Consider the following 25,720-nt stretch of genomic DNA (forward strand, 5'->3'; position numbering starts at 1 on the left):
TATGTTTTGGAAATACTAATTTGTATGGAAATGTTTTCTAATAAATGGAGGATTAGAACAATGTATTGTTTTGTTATAATTATGCAGTAAATTGTAATTAATTTAGGACTTAATTAATTTGTATTATTTTTAGATGATTGATTCTACATAATTTGTAACTATAGCTATGGATTGGTATCTATCTGTCTCTAAATACTTAATCTGTAATATCTACATGAAACTCTCTGTTCCATCCATTATTTGCATGATTAGTTTCATTTCATTTTTTCCTTCTGTGCAATAGAATGGGTTTGTTTATTTTTTTATTGCTGATCTGGAACAGTATATGAGGGTTCACATGCCTCTAGGCAACAGGAAATCATGTTACTCAGTCAGTGCGAGTCAGACAGAACACCTCCATTGTCATCACCCTCAGCACAGGCTCCCCTCAGGGCTGTGTCCTGAGCCTTCTGCTGTTCACTCTGATGACACACGACTGCATCCCCAATGCTTCCAGTAACAACATTGTGAAGTTTGCGGACGACACAACAGTGGTGGGCCTCATCAGGGATGACAACAACCTGGCCTACAGAGAGGAGGTGGAGCAGCTGGTGGGCTGGTGCAGGGAAAACAACCTGATCCTGAACGTGGACAAAACCAAAGAGATCATTGTTGACTTTAGGAAGAACCAGTCCAGCCATGCTCTACTTCTCATTAACAACACAGCTGTGGAGGTGGTCAATAGCACCAAGTTCCTGTGGGTGCACATCACAGACAACTTCACCTGGTCTGTGAACTGGTCTGTGCCAAGAAGGCACAGCAGCGTCTGCACTTCCTGCATAAGATGAGGAGAGCCCACCTGCCCCCGCCCATCCTCACTACGTTCTACAGAAGCACCATAGAGAGCGTTCTGACCAGCTGCATCTCTGTGTGGTGTGGAGGCTGCAGTGCCTCTGACTGGAAGAATGTGAGGAGAGTGGTGAGGACAGTGGAGAAAATCATTGGGACTTCTCTTCCCTCCATTCAGGACATGAAGAGATTTCCAAATATTCTTTCCATTTATATCAGCATTATGTGGATGGTTCTTTGGGGTTGAAAATGCTTAGTTTATTGGGGCAGCAATAAATGCAGCCAAAGAAGAAATCATAGGCAGAAAGGTTCTTGATGGAACTGAAAACGATTCAAAACATTGCTCTAAAAAACCTTTTCTGGTGCCTTTATTTTTTAGGAGCTATTCAAATCCAGTCCTACAAATGTTCAGTGATCATTAGGGGTGTCCACAGTAAACAGGAAAAAATACTAAAATGGATCTCTGGTGGTGAAATTCTTGAGAACTTTGGATTGTTTTTTTTTTTTTGTGTGTGTGTGTGTGTGTGTGTGTGTATAGGCAAGAGAAGGAGCAGCTGGCCACTCTGAGACGGCACCACCAGGAAGAGATCGAGCACCATAAGGAGATTAAGTGCCTGCAGGGCAAGATTGACTGCCACAAGGGCAAAATCAGAAAACTCAAACACAATAACTGAGCTGGCACCAGTGACATGTTTGTGTGTGTTTCTACACATATTGATCTGATGTTTGCTCCAAGAAGCAGCTCTTCACACTCTGAAATCTTTGAGTGCAAAAACAAATAAAGATAATAGGATATTTTCCAACTGCTTAAAAACTTGTTACTTGAAACTCAACTTGCGAGCCAGCTGAGAACCAGTTTGCTTTTCCATAGCTCGCGGTGCTAAGCGAAGCCACGTCATTACGTCGCTGTATACGTCAGTTACGTCGTTGTATACGTCATTACGTAACTGTATATGTCACCAAGTTTTAGTGTGTCCGTGACCAGACAGTTATATAGGTGTGGTGGCAAGCAGTGAGCAGACAGACAAAGTTTAAGTTTCAATAAATTCTTATTATTTAAAGTTAACAGTAGATGCACCTGTAATTCAAAAACATTAAAATGACAACCCATGAAAAAAATCCTTTAAAACTCAGTCCATGCAATAACTAAAATCAGCGCGATCCCACCACCAGAGCGCAGCAGAAGCAGCAAGCCAGCAAGCAAGCAACATGCGGCCAGCAGCAATCCCAGCAACCAGCAAGCAAGGCGATTAAGCAGTAGCAAGCAATCCCCAAATCAGCACCAGTTAGCTTAGCATAACATGCTCGGTACCATCCCTTCCAGTCAGCTCCTCCTCCCTACGTCAGGCTGGCACTGAACGATGCCTCCGAGGGAGAGAAAGAGAAAAAGAGGGTCTCAGCAGTGGAGAGTGCCATCACAGCCAACAGTATATGTGGTAGGAAATATAGCTCAAAAGTGTACTTACTTTGCCTGGGTGCGGCTTAACCGCGACCCAGATGAAGTATCAAACGCGTTGTGCACACACAATGTGGAAACCACAATTAAATGCCGGCGCCCTCTGTTGCGCTCCGCTTGCTCTGCCGTGCTCTCTTTCCTGGTCGGTCGCATCTGGGTGCTGCTTAACCATGACCCAGATGAAGTATCAAACGTGTTGTACACACACAATGTGGAAACCACAGTTGAATGCCGGCACCCTCCGTTGTGCTCCGCTTGCTCTGCCGTGCTCCCTTTCCTGGTCGGTCGCGCCCCATTCCTCCTCGCTGAACCCCTATAAATAGGAAAAAAACACGCCTACCCCACCTGTCCCCCAATCAGTCTTTCCATATTTGTAATAGAATAATTGACTTTGCCATTGTCCGATCATAAGGAACACCTGTGAGTTGTTTAGTTTCAGACCATACACTAAGTTAGTTCACACTGCAAACATATCACAGCAACCGTGGATTACACAGCACACACAAAAAAAAAAAACCACACTGTGACACCCCCCCAGGCTTTAACCTTGGCAGTCCCTGACAAGCAATGAACAGTCATGTATAACTCACAGAGACTAGCGCTCCGGTGGCAGGCCTAAATTCTGTCTAGCAGACCGGCAGGCTTCCTGGGGCTCCTGATCCCCGGGTACATTAGGGACAGGTACCCAGAACCCATAAATGGGAGGATCTGATTGCTCACCCCCCGATACTGCCAGTTTATCTTTCTGTTGAGTGGTAAGATCCTCCCGATCGGCACAAGGGTCTGGGGTAGGCATGGGCAGGCCACCAGCAACAGTATCCACCACTCCTGATGAGTGGCGAGTGACAAGTCACGTTGTCCATAGATCTCGGTTTCCTCCATCCGATACAACTGCCCCAACTTCTGATAGCGCCCTAGAGACACTCGAACACGTGCCCATAAAACGACCTCACTTCGTGCTGGTAGCCGGATTCCTCCTCTTGCGGCAGTCCAGACATGCCCCATCAAGGCACCGTATTGTTTGGCGTAGTCAGCAGGATGTTGTGGACAGTAGTGAGTGGCAGCAAAGACATTTGTTGTTGGGTTTTTTTGTAGATTTTTATATATTGATTGTACTGTTTTGTATACAATGATGATGCCTGTTTTTGGTGGGGCCCCTTGGGTTCCAAAATTTGATGGTACTGCGCTAGGTTGTAAATATTGTGAATGGAAACAACAAATTACGGGTTTAATTACAGCCGCTGCCAAATAACACGGTGCCTTGATGGGGCATGTCTGGACTGCCGCAAGAGGGAGGAAACCGAGATCCATGGACAATGTGACTTGTCACTCGCCACTCATCAGGAAGGAGTTGTGGAGGTAGGAGTGGTGGATACTGTTGCTGGTGGCCTGCCCATGCCTTCTCCAGACCCTTGTGCCGATCGGGAGGATCTCACCACTCAACAGAAAGATAAACTGGCAGTATTGGGGGGTGAGCAATCAGATGCTCCCATTTATGGGTTCTGGGTACCTGTCCCTAATGTACCCGGGGATCAGGAGCCCCAGGAAGCCTGCCGGTCTGCTAGACAGAATTTAGGCCTGCCACCAGAGCGCTATTCTCCATGAGTTATACATGACTGTTCATTGCTTGTCAGGGACTGCCACGGTTAAAGCCTGGGGGGGGGTCACAGTGTGTTTTTTTTGTGTGTGTGCTGTGTAATCCACGGTTGCTGTGATATGTTTGCTGTGTGAACTAACTTAGTGTGTGGCCTGAAACTAAACAACTCACAGGTGTTCCTTATGATCGGACAATGGCAAAGTCAATTATTCTATTACAAACTTAGAAAGACTGACTGGGGGACAGGTGGGGTAGGCGTGTTTTTTTCCTATTTATAGGGGTCCAGTGAGGAGGAATGGGGCGCGACCGATCAGGAAAGAGAGCATGGCAGAGCAAGCGGAGCGCAACGGAGGGTGCCGGCATTCAACTGTGGTTTCCACATTGTGTGTGTACAACGCGTTTGATACTTCATCTGGGTCGTGGTTAAGCCACATCCGGGCGCGACTGACCAGGAAAGAGAGCACGGCAGAGCAAGCGGAGTGCAACAGAGGGTGCCGGCATTCAACTGTGGTTTCCACATCGTGTGTGTACAACACGTTTGATACTTCATCTGGGTCGTGGTTAAGCCACACCCAGGCAAAGTAAGTACATTTTTGAGCTACATTGCCTACCCATTATTCTGTTGGCTGTGACAGCACTCTCCACTGCTGAGACCCTCTTTCTCTCTTTCTCTCCCTCGGAGGCATCGTTCAGTGCCAACCTGACATAGGGAGGAGGAGCTGATTGGAAGGGACGGTACCGAGCATGTTATGCTAAGCTAACTGCTGCTGATTTTGGGATCGCTTGCTACTGCTTAATCGCCTTGCTTGCTTGTTGCTGGGATTGCTGCTGGCCGCATGTTGCTTGCTTGCTGGCTTGCTGCGCTCTGGTGGTGGGATCGCGCTGATTTTAGTTATTGCATGTACTGAGTTTTAAAGGATTTTTTGCATGGGTTGTCATTTTAATGTTTTTGAATTACAGGTGCATCTACTGTTAATTTTAAATAATAAGAATTTATTGAAACTTAAACTTTGTCTGTCTGCTCACTGCTTGCCACCACACCTGCACAACTGTCTGGTCACGGACACACTAAAACTTGGTGACATATACGTCAGTTACGTCGCTACGTTTGCATAAACCTTGGCGCGAATATCGAAGCAAAAACAACACGGAAGAAGAAGCAACAACAACAACAACAATAATAATAATAATGGATGACTTTGCATTTGTACAGCTGCTGCTTCTCGCCGCTTAAAAATGGCGATCTTTCGCAGTCTTGTTATTGTTGTTGGTCTTAACAACTCCCCCCCGCTGACATAAGCGGTTCTTTCCTCTGGCCCAGCAGAGAGTTGGTGCTAGCCTGGAACTGGTTTTTCTGGCCCCAGAGCCAGTTCTTTGTCAGTGGAAACAGAAAACCTGGTTCCAAACTAAGCACTGGCCCCGAACCAGCCCTAGAACTGCTTTGGTGGAAAAGGGGCATAAGAGATGTTTACAGTCACGTTCTGACATGAAAGATATTTCTGGCAACAGCACATTTTAAAAGTTATGGGTTTTTTTTAAAGGTGTCTCTCTTTTGTCAAGTTTATTTTTATAGTGCTTTTAACAATAAACCACTACACCGGGGTAGTGGTTAGCGCTGTCGCCTCACAGCAAGAAGGTCCTGGGTTCGAGCCCCGGGGCCGGCGAGGGCCTTTCTGTGTGGAGTTTGCATGTTCTCCCCGTGTCCGCGTGGGTTTCCTCCGGGTGCTCCGGTTTCCCCCACAGTCCAAAGACATGCAGGTTAGGTTAACTGGTGACTCTAAATTGACCGTAGGTGTGAATGTGAGTGTGAATGGTTGTCTGTGTCTATGTGTCAGCCCTGTGATGACCTGGCGACTTGTCCAGGGTGTACCCCGCCTTTCGCCCGTAGTCAGCTGGGATAGGCTCCAGCTTGCCTGCGACCCTGTAGAAGGATAAAGCGGCTAGAGATAATGAGATGAGATGAGACTACACCGGGCGGCACAGTGGTGTAGTGGTTAGCACGGTCGCCTCACAGCAAGAAGGTTCGAACCCAGTGGCCGGCAAGGGCCTTTCTGTGTGGAGTTTGCATGTTCTCTGTGTGGGTTCCCTCCAGGCACTCCGGTTTCCCCCACAATCCAAAGACATGCAGATTAGGTTAATATGGGACGGCCTTGGGCTGAGGTGCCCTTGAGTGAGGCACCTAACTCCCAACTGCTCCCTGGGTGCTGTTAGCATGGCTGTCCACTGCTCTGGATGTGTGCTCATTGCTCATGTGTGTGTTCACTGCTTCAGATGGGTTGAATGCAGAGAGGAAATTTCACAGGTGTGTGCTGAATAAAGTTGTGCTTTCTTTCTTTTTCTTTCAGTGGACATTGTCACAAAGCAGCTATACAGAATTTTAATGACTTTAAACATGAGCTAATTTTATCCCTAGTCTACCCCCAAAGAGCAAGCCTGTGCTGATGGTGGCAAGGAAAACTCCCTCAGACAATATGAAGAAGAAACCTCAAGAGGAACCAGACTCAAAAGGGAACATATCCTCATTTGGGTGATAACAGATAGCATGAGGTAGCAATTCCTGATGTGGGTAGAGCACAGAAGCACGGCAGGCGAGAGTTGATGTTACCCAAACCACTTTATTTAGCTTTCTTTCTTTCTTTCTTTCTTTCTTTCTTTCTTTTTTCTCACTCACTCACACTCACACATTCGTTTTGGTCGGGGAGAGAGCTCCCTTTCTCTGCTCTCTCTCTCTCTCTCCTTTTATGCTCCATCCCTGTAACAAACAAACACACACACACACACACACACAACTGACAGCAGCTGGAATGACTTAGCCAGTTACCTTCCCCAACCCCGCCCTCCATTCACAGACTGCTGCTTGGCCACGCCCCCGCTGCCATATTCCCCCCACCGCCCGACTCAGGCCGTGGAGCCGTCCGGCCTGAAGCTGGCTCCCCCCCGATGGGACAGGAAGTCCACCACCACCATCTGTGCCCCTGGCCTGTGGATCACCTCAAACTTAAATGGCTGGAGAGCGAGATACCAACGGGTGATCCACGCATTGGCATCCTTCATGTGGTGGAGCCACTGGTGGGGCGCATGGTCCGAACAGAGAGTGAAAGGGTGCCCCAGCAGGTAGTATCGGAGGGCGAGGAGTGCCCACTTGATGGCAAGACACTCCTTTTCAATTCTGCTGTACTTGCTTTCGTGCATCAACAGCTTTCAGCTTTTGTACAGCACGGGGCGCTCCTTGCCCTCCACCTCCTGGGACAAAACGGCCCCCAGCCCTCTGTCCGATGCATCAGTCTGTAAAATAAAGGGGAGAGAAAAGTCAGGGGAGTGTAAAAGTGGCCCCCCACACCTCAGAGAAGGCCTGTTGGCACTGCTCCATCCACTGGACCGGATCTGGAGCCCCTTTTTAGTGAGGTCGGTTAGTGGGCTGGTGACATCTGAATAATTAAGTAGAAACCTACGATAATAGCCAGCCAGCCCCAAAAACCACCTCACCTCCTTTGGTCTTGGGCCTCGGGCAGACTGCAATTGCTGCAGTCTTGTTAATTTGGGGATGCACCTGCCCATGACCCAAGTGGAACCCCAGATACCGTACTTCCACTCACCCAATTGCACACTTTTTCGGGTTAGCTGTGAGGCCCGCTCGCCTCAGTGACTTTAGAACAGCCCTCAGGTGTTTCAAGTGCCGCAGCCAATCATGACTGTAGATTATTATGTCATCTAGATAGGCGGCCGCATAGGTAGCGTGAGGGTGGAGGACCCTGTCCATAAGCTGCTGGAACATACCGTAGCAGGCGCCCCAAACAACCCAAAAGGGAGCATGACAAATTGGTGTAAACCAAACGGTGTGGAAAAGGTTGTTTTCTCTCGGGATAGAGGAGTCAAGGGGATCTGCCAATATCCCTTTGTTAGATCCAGTGTTGAATAAAAGCGAGCAGCGCCTAACCGATCAAGCAACTCATCAATGCGAGGCATTGGGTATGCATCAAATTTAGACACCGCGTTGACCTTTCTATAGTCCACACAGAACTGGACCGACCCATCAGTCTTAGAAACCAGGACCATTGGGCTGCTCCAGTCACTGTGGGACTCCTCGATTATGCCCATTTCGAGCATGGCCTTGAGTTCATCCCAAAACACCTTTTTCTTGTGTTCAGGCAAGCGGTAAGAGTGGCTACACACTACCACCCCTGGGGGCATTTTGATGTGGTGTTCTATGAGGTGGGTACGACCAGGAAGGGGCGAGAACGTATCGGAAAATTCCTTTTGCAACTTGGCCACCTCCGTGAGTTAGGCCGGCAAGAGGTGGTCTCCACAAGGGGCCGGAGTGGTCCGAGATGTTATCTTTTTTACCTCCGGCCCCAGCTCCACCTTCTCTGGGACTACCGACGCCAACGCCACGGGAACCCCCTCATTCCAGCGTTTTAAAAGGTTGAGGTGGTAGACTTGCAGTGCCCTGCCCCATCCATTCACTTCACCTCATAGTCGAAGCCCCGACTCGCCGTGTGACCTCGAAGGGCTCTTGCCACTTGGCGACTAATTTGGAGCTCGACGTGGGCAATAATATGAGCACTTTGTCTCCCAGCGTGAAATCTCTAAGGTGTGTGCCCCTGTCATACAGCCAGCTTTGACATTCTTGTGCCTGCCGCAAATTCTCCTGGGTTAGGTGCGTGAGGGTGTGGAGTTTTGCGCGCAGGTCAAGAACGTACTGGATTTCATTTTTACTAGGTGAAGGTCCCTTCTCCCAATTTTCCCGCAGCACATCCAGAATGCCACGCGGCTTATGCCCATATAATAATTCAAAGGGAGAAAAACCCATGGAGGCTTGCGGGACCTCTCGTACTGCAAATAACAGGGGCTCGAGCCACTTATCCTAATTATGCACATCTTCACTTACGAATTTCCGGATTATGTTTTTGAGTGTTTGGTTAAATTGCTCTACTAAGCCATCTGTTTGTGGCTGATAGACACTGGTGTGGATAGACTTAATCCCCAGTAACCCATACAGCTCGCACAGTGTGCGTGACATAAACAAAGTACCTTGGTCTGTCAGGATTTCTTTCGGAATCCCGGTCCGGGAGATAAAGTGGTAGAGCGCTTCTGCAATACTGCATGCTGAGATATTGCGGAGAGTCACTGCTTCCAGATATCGCATTGCATAGTCCACTAGAACTAAAATAAAGCAATATCCCCGTGCTGACCTACAGTGGGGCAAAAAAGTATTTAGTCAGTCACCAATTGTGCAAGTTCTCCCACTTAAAAAGATGAGAGAGGCCTGTCATTTTAATCATAGGTATACCTCAACTATGAGAGATAAAATGAGAAAAAAAAATCCAGAAAATCACATTGTCTGATTTTTAAAGAACTTATTTGCAAATTATGGTGGAAAATAAGTATTTGGTCAATAACAAAAGTTCATCTCAATACTTTGTTATATACCCTTTTTTGGCAGTGACAGAGGTCAAACATTTTCTGTAAGTCTTCACAAGGTTTTCACACACTGTTGCTGGTATTTTGGCCCATTCCTCCATGCAGATCTCCTCTAGAGCAGTGATGTTTTGGGGCTGTCGCTGGGCAACACGGACTTTCAACTCCCTCCATAGATTTTCTATGGGGTTGAGATCTGGAGACTGGCTAGGCCACTCCAGGACCTTGAAATGCTTCTTACGAAGCCACTCCTTCATTGCCCGGGCGGTGTGTTTGGGATCATTGTCATGCTGAAAGACCCAGCCACATTTCATCTTCAATGCCCTTGCTGATGGAAGGAGGTTTTCACTCAAAATCTCACAATACATGGCCCCATTTATTCTTTCCTTTACACGGATCAGTCGTTCTGGTCCCTTTGCAGAAAAACAGCCCCAAAGCATGATGTTTCCACCCCCATGCTTCACAGTAGGTATGGTGTTCTTTGGATGCAACTCAGCAGTCTTTCTCCTCCAAACACGACAAGTTGAGTTTTTACCAAAAAGTTCTATTTTGGTTTCATCTGACCATATGACATTCTCCCAATCCTCTTCTGGATCATCCAAATGCTCTCTAGGAAACTTCAGACGGGCCTGGACATGTACTGGCTTAAGCAGGGGGACACATCTGGCACTGCAGGATTTGAGTCCCTGGCAGCGTAGTGTGTTACTGATGGTAGCCTTTGTTACTTTGGTCCCAGCTCTCTGCAGGTCATTCACTAGGTCCCCCCGTGTGGTTCTGGGATTTTTGCTCACCGTTCTTGTGATCATTTTGACCCCACGGGGTGTGATCTTGCGTGGAGCCCCAGATCGAGGGAGATTATCAGTGGTCTTGTATGTCTTCCATTTTCTAATAATTGCTCCCACAGTTGATTTCTTCACACCAAGCTGCTTACCTATTGCAGATTCAGTCTTCCCAGCCTGGTACAGGTCTACAATTTTGTTTCTGTATCCTTTGACAGCTCTTTGGTCTTGGCCATAGTGGAGTTTGGAGTGTGACTGTTTGAGGTTGTGGACAGGTGTCTTTTATACTGATAACGAGTTCAAACAGGTGCCATTAATACAAGTAATGAGTGGCGGACAGAGGAGCCTCTTAAAGAAGAAATTACAGGTCTGTGAGAGCCAGAAATCTTGCTTGTTTGTAGGTGACCAAATACTTATTTTACCGAGGAATTTACCAGTTAATTCATTAAAAATCCTACAATGTGATTTCCTGGATTCTTTCCCCCCATTCTGTCTCTCATAGTTGAAGTGTACCTATGATGAAAATTACAGGCCTCTCTCATCTTTTTAAGTGGGAGAACTTGCACAATTGGTGGCTGACTAAATACTTTTTTGCCCCACTGCATCTAATGGCCTGATGAGATCCATCCCAATTCACTCAAACGGGGTCTCGATTAGAGGAAGAGGGCGCAATGGTGCTTTTGGAGTGGCCGCGAGATTTACTAACTGGCATTCATGACATGGCGCACACCACCGACAGACATCCCTGCGAATCCCTGGCCAATAGAACCAGGCCATTATTCGGGCTAGTGTTTTGTCTTGCCCTAAGTGTCCAGCCATGGGATTAAAGTGAGTCGCATGGAATACAAGTTCCCTACAGCTCTTTGGGATTAACAACTGGGTCACTTGTTCCTTAATTTGAGTGTCCTGTGTCACTCAGTACAATCTATCTTTAATAATGGCAAAATAAGGGAAGGTCAGTGCCGTGCTTGGCTGAAGAGTTTGACCATCGATTACTCTCACTTGGTCAAACAAGTCTCGTCTTGCGACTGCTCTAACGGGAAATCCCAAAGGGAATCCCCGAAAGAGGGAGGAGGATCAGGCTGCTCCTCACTCTGATGCAGTGTTGACGTAGACAGCTCTGTGACAGCTTCTCCAGTCAATGCCACACTGGGATCTTCCCGTGACCTACTAGGGCAGGACCCACTACATGTTAAATATTCCATTAGTTTTTTAAATCCCAGCCAATCAGTACCCAAAATTAACGAGTGGGTAAGACAGGGACTAACCGCCACCTTTATTCTATGCATTTGGCCCCAGAATAGAATATGGACAGACACTAGAGGGTAATGGTGAACATCCCCATGCACACACAATACTGTCACCACTTGTGCTCTCCCCAGTGCCTCACCTTGCACCAGGCGTTGGTGAATTGGTCTGACAGATTACCTCAACTTCTGTGCAGATGTGGTCTCCCCCGCTAAGACTGTACGGTGTTACCCTAATAACAAGCCATGGGTAACACAGGAAGTCAAAGCTGTCTTCAACAGGAAGAAGGCCACCTTCAGGAGCAGGGGTAGGGAGGTGATGAAAGCAGCACAGCAGGAGGTGAAACGCTGCATGAGGGAAGCTAAGGACAGCTACAGGAGAAAGGTGGTACAGAAGCTGAAGGAGAACAGCATGAGGGAGGTCTGGGAAGGTGTGAAAACCATCACAGGCCACAATACAAAGACCAGAGTCGTTGAGGGGACAGTGGAGAGGGCGAACAAGTTGAATGACTTCTTCAATTGCTTCAACCAGCCCACGTCCCCCCCACCGTCTCCCTCACTGCAGCCATCTCTCCTTCTTTCCTCAACACACCTCCCCCCAGTCATCACAGCAGCCCCCTCCTCCCCCACCTCAACACAGACTCCTCCATGCATTACTGCAGACCAGGTCAGAGGTCAACTTAGGAAGCTTCACCCCAGGAAAGCAGCAGGCCCGGACAAGGTGTGTCCATGACTACTGAAGACCTGCACTGCTGGGTGAACCACTCCAACACATCTTTAATCTCAGCCTGCAGCTGGGGAGAGTGCCAACCCTCTGGAAGACATCATGTATCATGCCAGTTCCCAAAAAGAATCAGCCCAGCGAGCTGAAAGACTTCCGACCGGTGGCACTCACTTCACATCTGATGAAGATGTTGGAGCGGCTCTTCCTCAGCCTCCTCAGACCCCAGGTACAACATGCCCAGGACTGTCTGCAGTTTGTGTACCGGGCAGGTGTTGGTGTGGAAGACGCCATCCTCTACCTGCTACACCGAGCCCACTCGCATCTGGATAAGGGAAATGGCACAGTGAGGATCCTCTTCTTGGACTTCTTGAGTGCCTTCAACACCATCCAGCCCCCACTGCTTCAGGACAAACTGAACAGGATGCGAGTGGACCCCTGCCTGGTCACCTGGATCTCCAGCTACCTCACTGACAGGCCGCAGTATGTCAGGCTGAAGGACATCACGTCTGACACTGTGATTAGCAGCACCAGAGCACCCCAGGGCACGGTGCTGGCCCCTCTTCTCTTCACCCTGTACACTGCAGACTTCTGCTACAACTCGGAGCTGTGTCACATTCAGAAGTTTGCCAATGACACAGCCATCGTTGGGTGTATCAGTGATGACAGAGAGGAGGAGTATAGGAGCTTGGTGAGGGACTTTGCTGTGTGGTGCAACAGGAACCATCTGCAGCTCAACACCTCAAAGACCAAGGAGCTGGTCATTGACTTTGGGAGGTCCAGACCAAGGTCATGACCAGTTCTGATCGAGGAAGTTGAGGTGGAGGCTGTGGATTCCTACAAGTACCTCGGGCTGTGGCTGGACAGCAAGCTGGACTGGACTTGCAACATCAATCACTTATACAGGAAGGGACAAAGCAGGCTATACTTCCTGAGGAGGCTGCAGTCCTTTAACATCTGCAGGAAACTCCTGTAGATGTTCTATCAGTCTGTGGTCACCAGTGTCCTGTTTTACACCATGGTGTGCTGGGGGAGCAGCACATCCAAGAAGGACACATCCAGGCTGGACAAACTGATCAGGCGGGCCGGCTCTGTGGTCGGCATGAAACAGGACTCTCTGGTGACGGTGGCAGAGAAGAGGTCTATGGACAAACTATTGAACATCATGGATGATGCCAGTCACCCTCTGCACACTGTCATCAGCAACCAGAGGAGCCTGTTCAGTGACAGAATGCTCCTTCCCAAGTGCAGGACGAACAGACTCAAAAACTTCTTTGTCCCTCATGCCATCAGACTGTACAACTCCTCTCTGGGGGGGAGGAGGGATAACAGGAGGACAGAGGACAGGAAGGAGCAGTAGCCTAGCCTAACAATAAGCAATACCGGACAATGTGCAATATAAAGTGCAATATCTCTTCTGCTGCCCCCCTTCTCCCCCTTTTCCCCCTCCTCTCTCTCCCCCTTCCTCTCTTCCCCATATCTTATTCTTTTTATATTTGTATATGAAATACTTAATTTATTTTAATTTATCTAGAAGTTTTCCTCTATTTCTTTTCTCTGTTTATCTGTAATGATGCTGCTGGAATCTTAATTTCCCTGAGGGAACCCTCCCAAAGGGATCAATAAAGTTTTATCTAATCTAATCTAATCTAATCTAATCTAATCTAATCTAATCTAATCTAATCTAATCTAATCTAATCTAATCTAATCTAATCTAATCTAATCTAATCTAATCTAATCTAATCTAATCAACCGGAATCCACCAAAGCGTGACATATATCCCCTTGAATACTCACTGGTATGCAATACATCCCAGCCCGATTGGGGGCAGTTTCTGGCGCATCAGGGATCTGGATTACAGCACCCACCTCCCTTGCGGAGCTCTGACTCTGGAGATGCTCCGATTCCCCGCTGCACCAGCACACGGGCCCAGGCTTTCCCTCTGCACTTGTGTTATGGGTGTCACTCACCTGAGGGGAAGACAACACAGACACAGAAGAGGGAGATGAGAGGACACCACGGGTGCGACGGGCTGGCTGGGAAGGAGCCAGCCGCCGCCTCCGTGGCTGGGAATGGGGTGGAGAGGGGGACAAGAGACAGGAGAGACAGAAGAGAAGCGAGGGGAGACGCCTCGCCTGCCTGCCGTCGGAGCCGCCTCCAGATGGTCCTCCGCCAGCTCGATGGCTCATTCCAGCAACGCCAGGTGGTGACACTGGACCCATTCCGCCATTCCTTCCAGAAGCCAAGAGATAAATTGCTCCAGTGCCACCAGATTGATGATCTCATCGGCATCGCAGTCTTCTGCCCTCAGCCACTGCTGGCAGGTGTCCCGGAGTTGCTGGCCGAATGCAAATGGCCGGCTGACCTCCTCCAGTGCCAGCATCCGGAAGCGCTGATGATGTTGCTCCAGGGAACGGCTGAGCCGCTGCAGGATGGTTTTCCTTAGGTCACCATAGACCAGTCGGCTGTCAGCAGGAAGCTGCTACGCTGCGAGCTGTGCCTCGCCAGTCAGGAGCAGGAGGAGGTGTGCCACACGCTGCTCCAGTGGCCACCCCCCGCCTTGGCTGCTTGCTCGAAGAGAGTGAGGAACGCTTCCGGATCGTCCTGCGGTCCCATATTCGTGAGGGTGGCGGCAGCGGTGGCTGACGGCCCTGCTGACGCGAGCAGGTGCCAGTACACCTGGCAATCTTCCTGCTGGGCCAGCATCAAGGCTTCGAAGCGTTGCTGCTGCTCCTTTCGGAGGGTGATCAGCGCTTGATGCTGGTTCTGCTGGGCAGTAGCGAGGGCAAGGATGAGCTCTTCGAATAGGGAGGACTCCATGGGGTGGTTCCCTTCTGTGCTCCCGGGTTTCAGCACCACTGTAGCAATTCCTGATGTGGGTGGAGCACAGGAGCACAGCAGGTGAGAGTTGATGTTACCCAAACCACTTTATTTAGCTTTTCAGCTTTCTTTCTTTCTTTCTTTCTCTCTCTCTCTCTCTCTCTCTCTCTCACTCACTCACTCACTCACTCACTCACACTCACACATGCATTGTGGTTGGGGAGAAAGCTCCCTTTCTCTGCTCTCTCTCTCCTTTTATGCTCCATCCTTGTAACACACACACACACAATTGACAGCAGGTGGAATGACTTAGCCACTTACCTTCCCCGCCCCCGCCCTCCATTCACAGAGTGCTGCTTGGCCACACCCCCACTGCCACATATGATTATAACATTTTTAACAGTTTTACCATGAAGTCTGTTTTGTTGATGTTATGAACTGTTCATTGATGGAAACTTGAGTGCAAAACTGTTCATGACAACTGCAGTACTAAAGTTTGCAAGGCAACTGTAGTCCTCAGCCATAAAAGCATTACTGTAAGTGGCCAGAGCGTCTTCCAAGTGAAACTTTCAACTGTTCATATGGGGCCGTCCTCCACAGGAGCAATATGATGAGACTCCAACCAGACATAAGGCATCAGGATGGATCAGGCAGGTCCGAGGAGCAGAAGAGGTCAGCATCTTGATCTCAAGATTGACATGTAACTCAGAGGGACAGACAGGGGGAGGGGGGAGGGAGGGAGAGAGAGAGAACACAGGTTGTTAGGTATGCCCAATGTCATCTGATGAGTAGGAACAGTATACATTTTGCACTGAGTGAAAGCAGGGACTCCAGCAAAACTAACTATGACAGCATAACTAAAAGGGGAGAGCCAGAAGGTAACACAGACATGAGGGCGCCCCGGGACATAAAGCAGCCAGCCACTACACTGTCAACAACCTCGAGTGAGCAAGTGAGTGGGGGACCGACAGCATCCAAACATCCCAGTTTACCAAAACACTCTATGCCTGAGGATCCTCCAGATCTACTCCTTTACCTAATAAAATTTACCAAAACAAAATTAACTCAACAGAACTGCTTTCAGCCTAGACTTAAACACTGAGAATGTGTCTGATTCCCGAATACTACTTGGAAAACTGTTCTATAACTGTGGGGCTTTGTAAGAAAAGACTCTGCCCCCTGATGTAGCCTTCACTATACAAGGTGCCAGCAGATAGCCTGCACCTTTTGATCTAAGTAGGCGTGGTGGATCATAACGGACCAGAAGTTCGCTCAGGTACTGTGATGCAAGACCATTCAGTGCTTTAAAGGTCAATAGTAGTATTTTATAAACAATATGAAATTTGATTGAGAGCCAATGCAGTGTGGATATGACAGGAGTGATGTGATCCTATCTTCTAGTTCTAGTAAGGACTCTTGCTGCTACATTTTGAACTAACTGGAGCTTGTTTATGCACTTATTGTTACATTCAGACAGTAAGGCATTACAATAATCCAACCAAGAGGTAACAATGGCATGAACTAGTTTTTCTGCATTGTGTTGTTACATTAAATTTCTTATCTTAGCAATATTTCTGAGATGAAAGAAAGATATCTGGGTAATGTTATCGATATGAGTTTCAAATGAAAGACTGGGGTCAATGATCACCCCGAGGTCTTTTACAGCTGCACAGTGGTGCTTGAAAGTTTGTGAACCCTTTAGAATTTTCTATATTTCTGCATAAACATGACCTAAAACATCTACAGATTTTCACACAAGTCCTAAAAGTAGATAAAGAGAACCCAGTTAAACAAATGAGAGAAAAATATTATACTTGGTCATTTATTTATTGAGGAAAATGATCCAATATTACATATCTGTGAGTGGCAAAAGTATGTGAACCTCTAGGATTAGCAGTTAATTTGAAGGTGAAATTAGAGTCAGGTGTTTTCAATCAATGGGATGACGATCAGGTGTGAGTGGGCACCCTGTTTTATTTAAAGAACAGGGATCTATCAAAGTCTGATCTTCACAACACGTGTTTGTGGAAGTGTATCATGACACGAACAAAAGAGATTTCTGAAGACCTCAGAAAAAGCATTGTTGATGCTCATCAGGCTGGAAAAGGTTACAAAACCATCTCTAAAGAGTTTGGACTCCACCAATCCACAGTCAGACAGATTATGTACAAATGGAGAAAATTCAAGACCATTGTTACCCTCTCCAAGAGTGGTCGACCAACAAAGATCACTCCAAGAGCAAGGCATGTAATAGTCAGTGGGGTCACAAAGGACCCCAGGGTAACTTCTAAGCAACTGAAGGCCTCTCTCACATTGGCTAATGTTAATGTTCATGAGTCCACCATCAGGAAAACACTGAACAACAATGGTGTGCATGGCAGGGTTGCAAGGAGAAAGCCACTGCTCTCCAAAAAGAACATTGCTGCTTGCCTGCAGTTTGCTAAAGATCATGTGGACAAGCCAGAAGGCTATTGGAAAAATGTTTTGTGGACAAATGAGACCAAAATAGAACTTTTTGGTTTAAATGAGAAGCGTTATGTTTGGAGAAAGGAAAACACTGCATTCCAGCATAAGAACCTTATCCCATCTGTGAAACACGGTGGTGGTAGTATCATGATTTGGGCCTATTTTGCTGCATCTGGGCTAGGACGGCTTGCCATTGTTGATGGAACAATGAATTCTGAATTATACCAGCGAATTCTAAAGGAAAATGTCAGGACATCTGTACATGAACTGAATCTCAAGAGAAGGTGGGTCATGCAGCAAGACAACAACCCTAAGCACACAAGTCGTTCTACCAAAGAATGGTTAAAGGAGAATAAAGTTAATGTTTTGGAATGGCCAAGTCAAAGTCCTGACCTTAATCCAATGGAAATGTTGTGGAAGGGCCTGAAGCGAGCAGTTCATGTGAGGAAACCCACCAACATCCCAGAGTTGAAGCTGTTCTGTATGGAGGAATAGGCTAAAATTCCTCCAGTCCAGTGTGCAGGACTGATCAACAGTTACCGGAAATGTTTAGTTGCAGTTATTGCTGATGATGTTTTAGGTCATCTGATGATGTTTTAGGTCATATTTATGCAGAAATATAGAAAATTCTAAAGGGTTCACAAACTTTCAAGCACCACTGTACATGAAGAAACAGAAAGGCCATCCAGAGTTACTGTGTAATCGGAAAACTTACTTCTAGCTGCATGTGGTCCTGGTACAAGCACTTCTGTCTTGGCAGAGTTAAGCAGAAAGGAGTTAATAAGCATCCAGTGTCTAATGTCCTTTACACATTCCTCAGTTCTATTAAGCTGGTGTGTCTCATCTGATTTTGCAGAAACATACAACTGTGTGTCATCAGCATAACAGTGGAAACTAATACCATGCTTACAAATAATATCACCCAGAGGTAACATATATAAAGAAAAAAGCAGTGGGCCAAAGACAGAACCTTGTAGAACACCGAACTTTACCTCAGTATGTCTAGAAAAATCACCATTTAATTGACTGATTGATTGATTGCTTTATTCTGAACAGTCAAGAAAAAATAATAATAAAAAAAATGCAATAATCAAAACATCGTCATGAACAAACAGAATAGCATAGCCACAAGGCAATAATATAATAATGTTTGGAAAGGATTAGGAAGAAGTAAATAATTTATCAAATCCTAACCCTTTATACCACCGCTAATCAAATGTCACTTTCCGCCATAATAAAAATAGATATAAAAGAAAACAAATGCAACAAACAAAAAAGAAAACATACCAACAAAGCAAGACATACGAACATGGTATAATATAGACCAAATCAAATCATATATACAGATACTTATTATGTTATACAGTGCTCAGCGTAAATGAGTACACCCCCTTTGAAAAGTAACATTTTAAACAATATCTCAATGAACACAAACAATTTCCAAAATGTTGACAAGACATAGTTTAATATAACATCTGTTTAACTTATAACGGGAAAAAGTAAGGTTAATAATATAACTTAGATTACACTTTTTTCAGTTTTACTCAAATTAGGGTGGTGCAAAAATGAGTACACCCCACAACAAAAACTACTACATCTAGTACTTTGTATGGCCTCCATGATTTTTAATGACAGCACCAAGTCTTCTAGGCATGGAATGAACAAGTTGGTGACATTTTGCAACATCAATCTTTTTCCATTCTTCAACAATGACCTCTTTTAGTGACTGGATGCTGGATGGAGAGTGATGCTCAACTTGTCTCTTCAGAATTCCCAAAGAAAATAATTTCTTTACACCACAAAGGTGAAGGCTACAAGAAGATCAGCAAAGCTTTACTTATCAGTCAGAATACTGTAGCAAAAGTGGTACAAAAATTTAAGAAAGATGGAACTGCAACCATCTCACAGAGACGTTCAGGTCATCCATGGAAGTTAACACCTCGACAGGAGCGTCTTCTGATGAGAAGGGTTGAAGAAAATTGGCATGCAAGTTCAGGGAAGGTTTGATATTAGCCAAATACTTGGAGAGCTAACAGGGATTAAGGTCAGATTTTTTAATCAGGGGTTTGATAACTGCTAGTTTAAAGGATTTGTGCACATAGCCAGGGTGGTGTAGTGGTTAGCACTGTCGCCTCACAGCAAGAAGGTCCTGGGTTTGAGCCCAGTGGCTGATGAGGGCTTTTCTGTATAGAGTTTGCATGTTCTGTCTGTGTGGGTTTCCTTGGGGTGCTCTGGTTTCCCCCACAGTCCAAAGACATGCAGGTTAGGCTAATTGGTGGCTGTGAATGGTTGTTTGTCTCTGTGTTAGCCCTGTGGTGACTTGTCCATGGTGTACCCCACCTCTTGCACTTATGGCCCTTTTTCAGCTCACTTCAGCTCACTTCAGCCCGACACGGCTTACGTTTCGACTACCTCAGAGCAGCACGACTCAGCTCGCTTCAGCCCTACTGAGCACCCGAAACTCGCACGGTTTTGGAGTGGGGCTGAAGCGAGCCAAACCGAGCCGAGTGGGGCTAGGGGCGTGAGGAGACACTCCCCTGTGCACTGATTGGTGAGGAGGAGTGTCCTCACACGCCCACACACGCCCCGCGAGCACGCTGGGATCTGTAAACACCGTAAACCCGGAAGAAGAATTACGAATTACGAGAATTTCTGAAGCCTTATGCGCCTTGCCTCATCTATACGCTCTTGCCAGTATCTGTTGGCGTTGTCGGTGACAACAAGCCACAGCACCAAGACCAGCAACACTAACGACTCCATGTCCTCCATGTTTATTGTTTACTATCCGGGTCGTGAGACTACCGCTTAAAAGATCACGGATGTCACTGTTTGCACCACCTAACAACATCACGTGACATCCACCCACTTTCGCTAACTCCGCCCAATGTGTCCACCCACTTCCAGCCAGCATGGTTCAGCGCGGTTGTAGTCGAAATGCAACTCCAACAGCCCCACTCAGCTCGACTCAGCCCAACTCAGCACGGCACGGCTCAGCCCAACTCAGCCGCGTTTGTAGTGGAAAAGCGGCAATAGTCAGCTGGGATAGGCTCCAGCTTGCCTGCGACCCTGTAGGACAGGATAAGCGGCTACAGATAATGGATGGATGTGTTTTAAATGTTTGTTTGTGTTTTACCAATATTCTTAATATGCACTAATCAGTAAGATCAACTACAGTTTCGTTGGACATGTTAAAATGATGATAAAGACTCATCTTATCTTACCATTTGGTCCTAAACCTGCTTCTCTAACCTTTAGGCCATAGTGTCCCACAAATTCACATGCAAAATCCACAGGGCTATTTTTAAATTATTAGCTCATATCTATTCATATTCACATGCATTTATCATGTTTTTGAAATGACATAAATATGAGCAGATACTTCCTTCTTTAATGCACAGCATTCACTAAAATACTGTGTACGTGATCTTAACATGCTTCATGCAAGATTGTAAGAAGCCTTATCATCCTGAACAACTAAGAGCAACTTTACCCATGATGAAATCCCAGTAAAATACACCCTCCTGTGGCTCAGGGAATTGTTCTCCCAGGCTAAGCATGGTGGAAAGATCATAGACATGAGACTCAGTGGTGTTTTAATGACAAAGGGAGGGTGTACAATGTGTTAAATGCAGGGGTGCCAATAATAATGATACGTGTTTTTGTTGAAAAGGGATTTGTTTTTCTCTGAATAAATTTTTCAATTAAAGGTTGGCTTTTTCAAAAAAAATTTCAGTGTGAGAGAAAGTGACTGCAGTAAAAGGTGAATTTTTTTCTTATCCTTTTTACTAATCTTTATGAGGATGTTCCTGCATATGGAAATATTCTTTTGTTTAGTTTTTATTTTCTTTTAAAGAACCTCTTGAGTTAAATAATAATAATTTAATAATTTATTCCTTGAGTGCATTCCATGTAAATCTCAATGCTCTTACAAAATGGAGATAATATGATATGTAAAAAATGTCATATTCTGAGCAATAATATATGCACCTCACCACGCTACTGTATTAAATGTACATTCACGTCAACTACGGCACAGAGTTTTATAAATAATCTCCCAAAGTTATCAACTTTGATTGGGTCACTGCACTGCAAAAAATGATTTCTTGTTGAGAGAAAATATCTTTAATATGGGTGAATTTATCTATTATTTCTTGTTAGAAGTTTACTAGAACTCAAATGTAAGATTATTTAGCTTACTTTGAGACACTTTTACTAATTTCAAGCCTTAAATTTTCTTATTCTATTGGCAGATAATTTTGCTCATTTTAAGCATTCAATTCTAGAAAGAAGCAAAATTATCTGCCAATAGAATAAGAAAATTTAAGGCTTGAAATTAGTAAAAGCGTCTCAAAGTAAGCTAAATAATCTTATATTTGAGTTCTAGTAAACTTCTAATAAGAAATAATAGATAAATTCACCCATATTAAAGATATTTTCTCTCAACAAGAAATCATTTTTTGCAGTGTGTCAGCCCCCGCAGAACTTGATCAGGCAACTGAATGCTTAGAGTCAACGTTCCGCTATACTTTAGATAATGTAGCTCCTCTTAAAAGGAAAATGATCAGAGGAAAAAATGAGCACCCTGGTATAATGATGACACTTGCACTTTAAAACAGACCACTCGAAAATTTTAATGTAAATGGCATCAAACAAAATTGGTAGCGTTGAAATTAGCTTGGAAGGAGAGCTTCCTGAAGTATAGAAAAGCTCTTAGTGCTGCTCAATCAACATATCTCTCAATAAGATAACAAAAATAATCCTAGATTCCTATTTAATACTGTCGCAAAATTAACCAGGGAAAAGACCAGGAATAAGTCCACTATAGACACATGCACACCTGCAGTATGTAGTAGCAACGACTTCATGATTTTTTTCAAAGATAAAATTGAAAATATCTGCAAAAAATTCAAACTATTAATTTAAGACCAGACAATTTAAATGACAATTTAAGTAACCTTCTAGTTAACAATATAACTGCATCAGATCAGCAATTAGAATGTTTTACTTCCCTTAGAGAAAGCAAACTAATTTCATTAATCTCTGCATCAAAATCCTCAACTTGTGTACTAGATCCCTTATTCAAACAGATAATAACTGAAGCAATTAAACCGCTTCTAAAAATAATAAATTCTTCTCTTAGGATTGGCTATGTACCTACCTGTCCATTATCTGTAGCCGCTTATCCTGTACAGGGTCACAGGCAAGCTGTAGCCTATCCCAGCTGACTATGGGCAGGCAGCACCCTGGACAAGTCACCAGGATGCCTCCACGAGATCCACTGAGTCCAATGCAAACAATCTCAAGTCAAGTCAAGTCAACTTTATTGTCAAATATGCTATACATGCTCGACATACAGCACAGATGAAATTTCAGTTGATGGTTGATTGCCCAGTATGTGCTGTACAGCTGTGTGAAGTCGCCATCACAGGGTTGACACATAGACACAAACAGCGAATTATTAGCTCATATCTATTCATGGGGTGGCAGGGTGGTGTACTGGTTAGCGCTGTCACCTCACAGCAAGAAGGTCTGGGTTCGAGCCCTGTGGCCGGCAAGGGCCTTTCTGTGTGGAGTTTGCATGTTGTCTGTGTGGGTTTCCTCCGGGCGCTCTGGTTTTCCCCAAAGACATGCAGGTTAGGTTAACTGGTGGCTCTAAATTGACCGTAAGTGTGAGTATGAATGGTTGTCTGTGTCTATAGCACCTTTTCCACTACCAACACGGCTGAGTTGGGCTGAGCCGTGTGGGGCTGTTGGGGTTGCATTTTGACTACAACCGCGCTGAACTGTGCTGGCTGGAAGCGGGTGGACACATTGGGTGGAGTTAGCGAAAGTGGGTGGACGTCACGTGATGTCGTTAGGCGGCGCAAACAGTGACATCAGTGACCTTTTTAAGCGGTAGTCTCACGACCCGGATAGTAAACAATAAACATGGAAGACATGGAGTCGTTAGTGTTGCTGGTCTTGGTGCTGTGGCTTGTTGTCACCGATAATGCCAACAGATACTGGCAAGAACATATAGATGAGGCGAGGCGCATAATTTGTCGGAATTCTTCTTCTTCCAGGTTTACGGTGTTTACAGATGGTGGTTCCCAGCGTGCTCGCGGGGCGTGTGTGGGCATGTGAGGACACTCCTCATCACCAATCAGTGCACAGGGGAGTGTCTCCTCATGCCCCTAGCCTCACTCAGCGCGGTTTGGCTCAGTTCAGCCTCACTTCAAAACCGTGCAAGTTTTGGGTGCTGAGTAAAGCTGAAGTGAGCTGAGTCGTGCTGCTCTGAGGTAGTCGAAACGCGAGCCGTGTTGGGCTGAAGTGAGCTGAAAAAGGGTAGTGGAAAAGGGCCATAAGTGTCAGCCCTGTGATGACCTGGCGACTTGTCCAGGGTGTACCCCGCCTTTCGCCCGTAGTCAGCTGGGATAGGCTCCAGCTTGCCTGCGACTCTGTATTTATCATGTTTTTGAAATGACATAAATATGAGCAGATACTTCCTTCTTCAATGCACAGCATTGTAAGATCAATGCAAGATCGTAAGAAGCCAACTTCAGCCTTATCATCTTGAACAAGAGCAACTTTACCCCTGATGAAATCCCAGTAAAATGCACCCTCCTGTGGCTCAAGGGAATGTTCTCCCAGGATAAAGCTCAGCTTGTTAAATTCACCAAACAGCATTTCTGTTTGTTGTTCGTGTCAAAGATGTTAGAACGTGCTGAATCCTTTATTTGCTTTGATAGCAATTGACTTTTCTCAGGCACAGAAATAAACAATTTTGACCCCGACGTGATTTGAACACGCAACCTTCTGATCTGGAGTCAGACGCGCTACCGTTGCGCCACGAGGTCCACTGAGGCCAAAGTCAACAATCTCGATAGTTGATTGCACAGTGCGTGCTGTACAGCTGTGTGAAGTGGCCAAGCCGCCATGTTACCACACCCATCGCGTGTGTGTTCAACTGATCAAATTTACTCCAAGAGCAGTCTTTCCTGACTTTTTTCTTTCCTCTTATTTTCTCAACTTTACCCACGTTCCTTACATATCTTTATATCTTCATTGTTATTGTTTTTTTCCTTTTCCAGTTCAGTCTCTGATCATTTTTTTGAACGGCCCTTTTACTGCTAGAGCGGCAGCTACAATTATTGGCACTCCATAATTATCGACACCTTTTCAGATTTACCAATTAAAAAAAACTATTTTACAAAGGTGAGTTCCAGTTACAACAGTTATTATTGGTTAATTAATCAACCCGGACATTATCATTGCAGGTAAGCATGGTGGAAAGATCATGACATGTTTTTACTGATCAAATTCACCGATATTTCATCAGCTCCTTGTCGAAACCTACTTTGTTTCTTATTCTTCGCCATTTTGTATCTAAACGTGCGTTTCAGAAGTTACATGAGGTGTTGATAATAGCGATTACTTTCGCTGGTGGGGTGGCACGATGGTGTAGTGGTTAGTGCTGTCACCTCACAGCAAGAAGGTCCAGGTTCAAGCCCTGTGGCCAGCGAGGGCCTTTTTGTGTGGAGTTTGCTCCAGTTTCCCCCAAAGACATGCAGGTTAGGTTAACTGGTGACTCTAAATTGATCGTAGGTGTGAATGGTTGTCTGTATCAGCCCTGGTGACTTGTCCAGGGTGTACCCTGCCTTTTGCCCGTAGTCAGCTGGGATAGGCTCCTGCGACCCTGTAGAACAGGATAAAGCGGCTAGAGATGATGAGATGAGAGAATTAGACCAGAATTAAATTCCTAGCATATAGAAAATTACATGCTTGAAATATTCAGATTTTTCTATTCCATTTAGAAAATGTTTTTTCTTTTGCAGTTTGTTGTAAATATCTATCACATATTACAATATCAGGCGGCACGGTGGTGTAGCGGTTAGCGCTGTCGCCTCACAGCAAGAAGGTCCGGGTTCGAGCCCCGTGGCCGGCGAAGGCCTTTCTGTGCGGAGTTTGCATGTTCTCGCCGTGTCCGCGTGGGTTTCCTCCGGGTGCTCCGGTTTCCCCCACAGTCCAAAGACATGCAGGTTAGGTTAACTGGTGACTCTAAATTGAGTGTAGGTGTGAATGTGAGTGTGAATGGTTGTCTGTGTCTATGTGTCAGCCCTGTGATGACCTGGCGACTTGTCCAGGGTGTACCCCGCCTTTCACCCGTAGTCAGCTGGGATAGGCTCCAGCTTGCCTGCGACCCTGTAGAACAGGATAAAGCGGCTAGAGATAATGAGATGAGATGAGATGAGGTTCGAGGAATGACATGCGACCTTTGACCTGGATTTTCATGTGGTTACACTGCCAATATTGCCTGTTGACATTTATTGGTAAACTACAAAACTAGAAATTAATACAAACAACAATGAACGATTAACAAAATGTGATCTACGAAAATACTTACAAAAG

The 25,720-nt window shown here is 45.9% G+C and overlaps 1 non-coding gene across 1 annotated transcript; it reads right to left on the minus strand.

The window, feature by feature from the left end:
- Positions 1-24,096: 24,096 nt before the first annotated feature.
- trnaw-cca (transfer RNA tryptophan (anticodon CCA)) lies at positions 24,097-24,168 on the minus strand. The gene has a single exon. It is a non-coding gene; the product is annotated as a tRNA-Trp (tRNA).
- Between the last annotated feature and the right edge of the window lie 1,552 nt (positions 24,169-25,720).

Source organism: Neoarius graeffei, chromosome 2 (genome assembly GCF_027579695.1).
Source record: "Neoarius graeffei isolate fNeoGra1 chromosome 2, fNeoGra1.pri, whole genome shotgun sequence".
In the NCBI taxonomy this organism is placed as follows: Eukaryota; Metazoa; Chordata; class Actinopteri; order Siluriformes; family Ariidae; genus Neoarius; species Neoarius graeffei.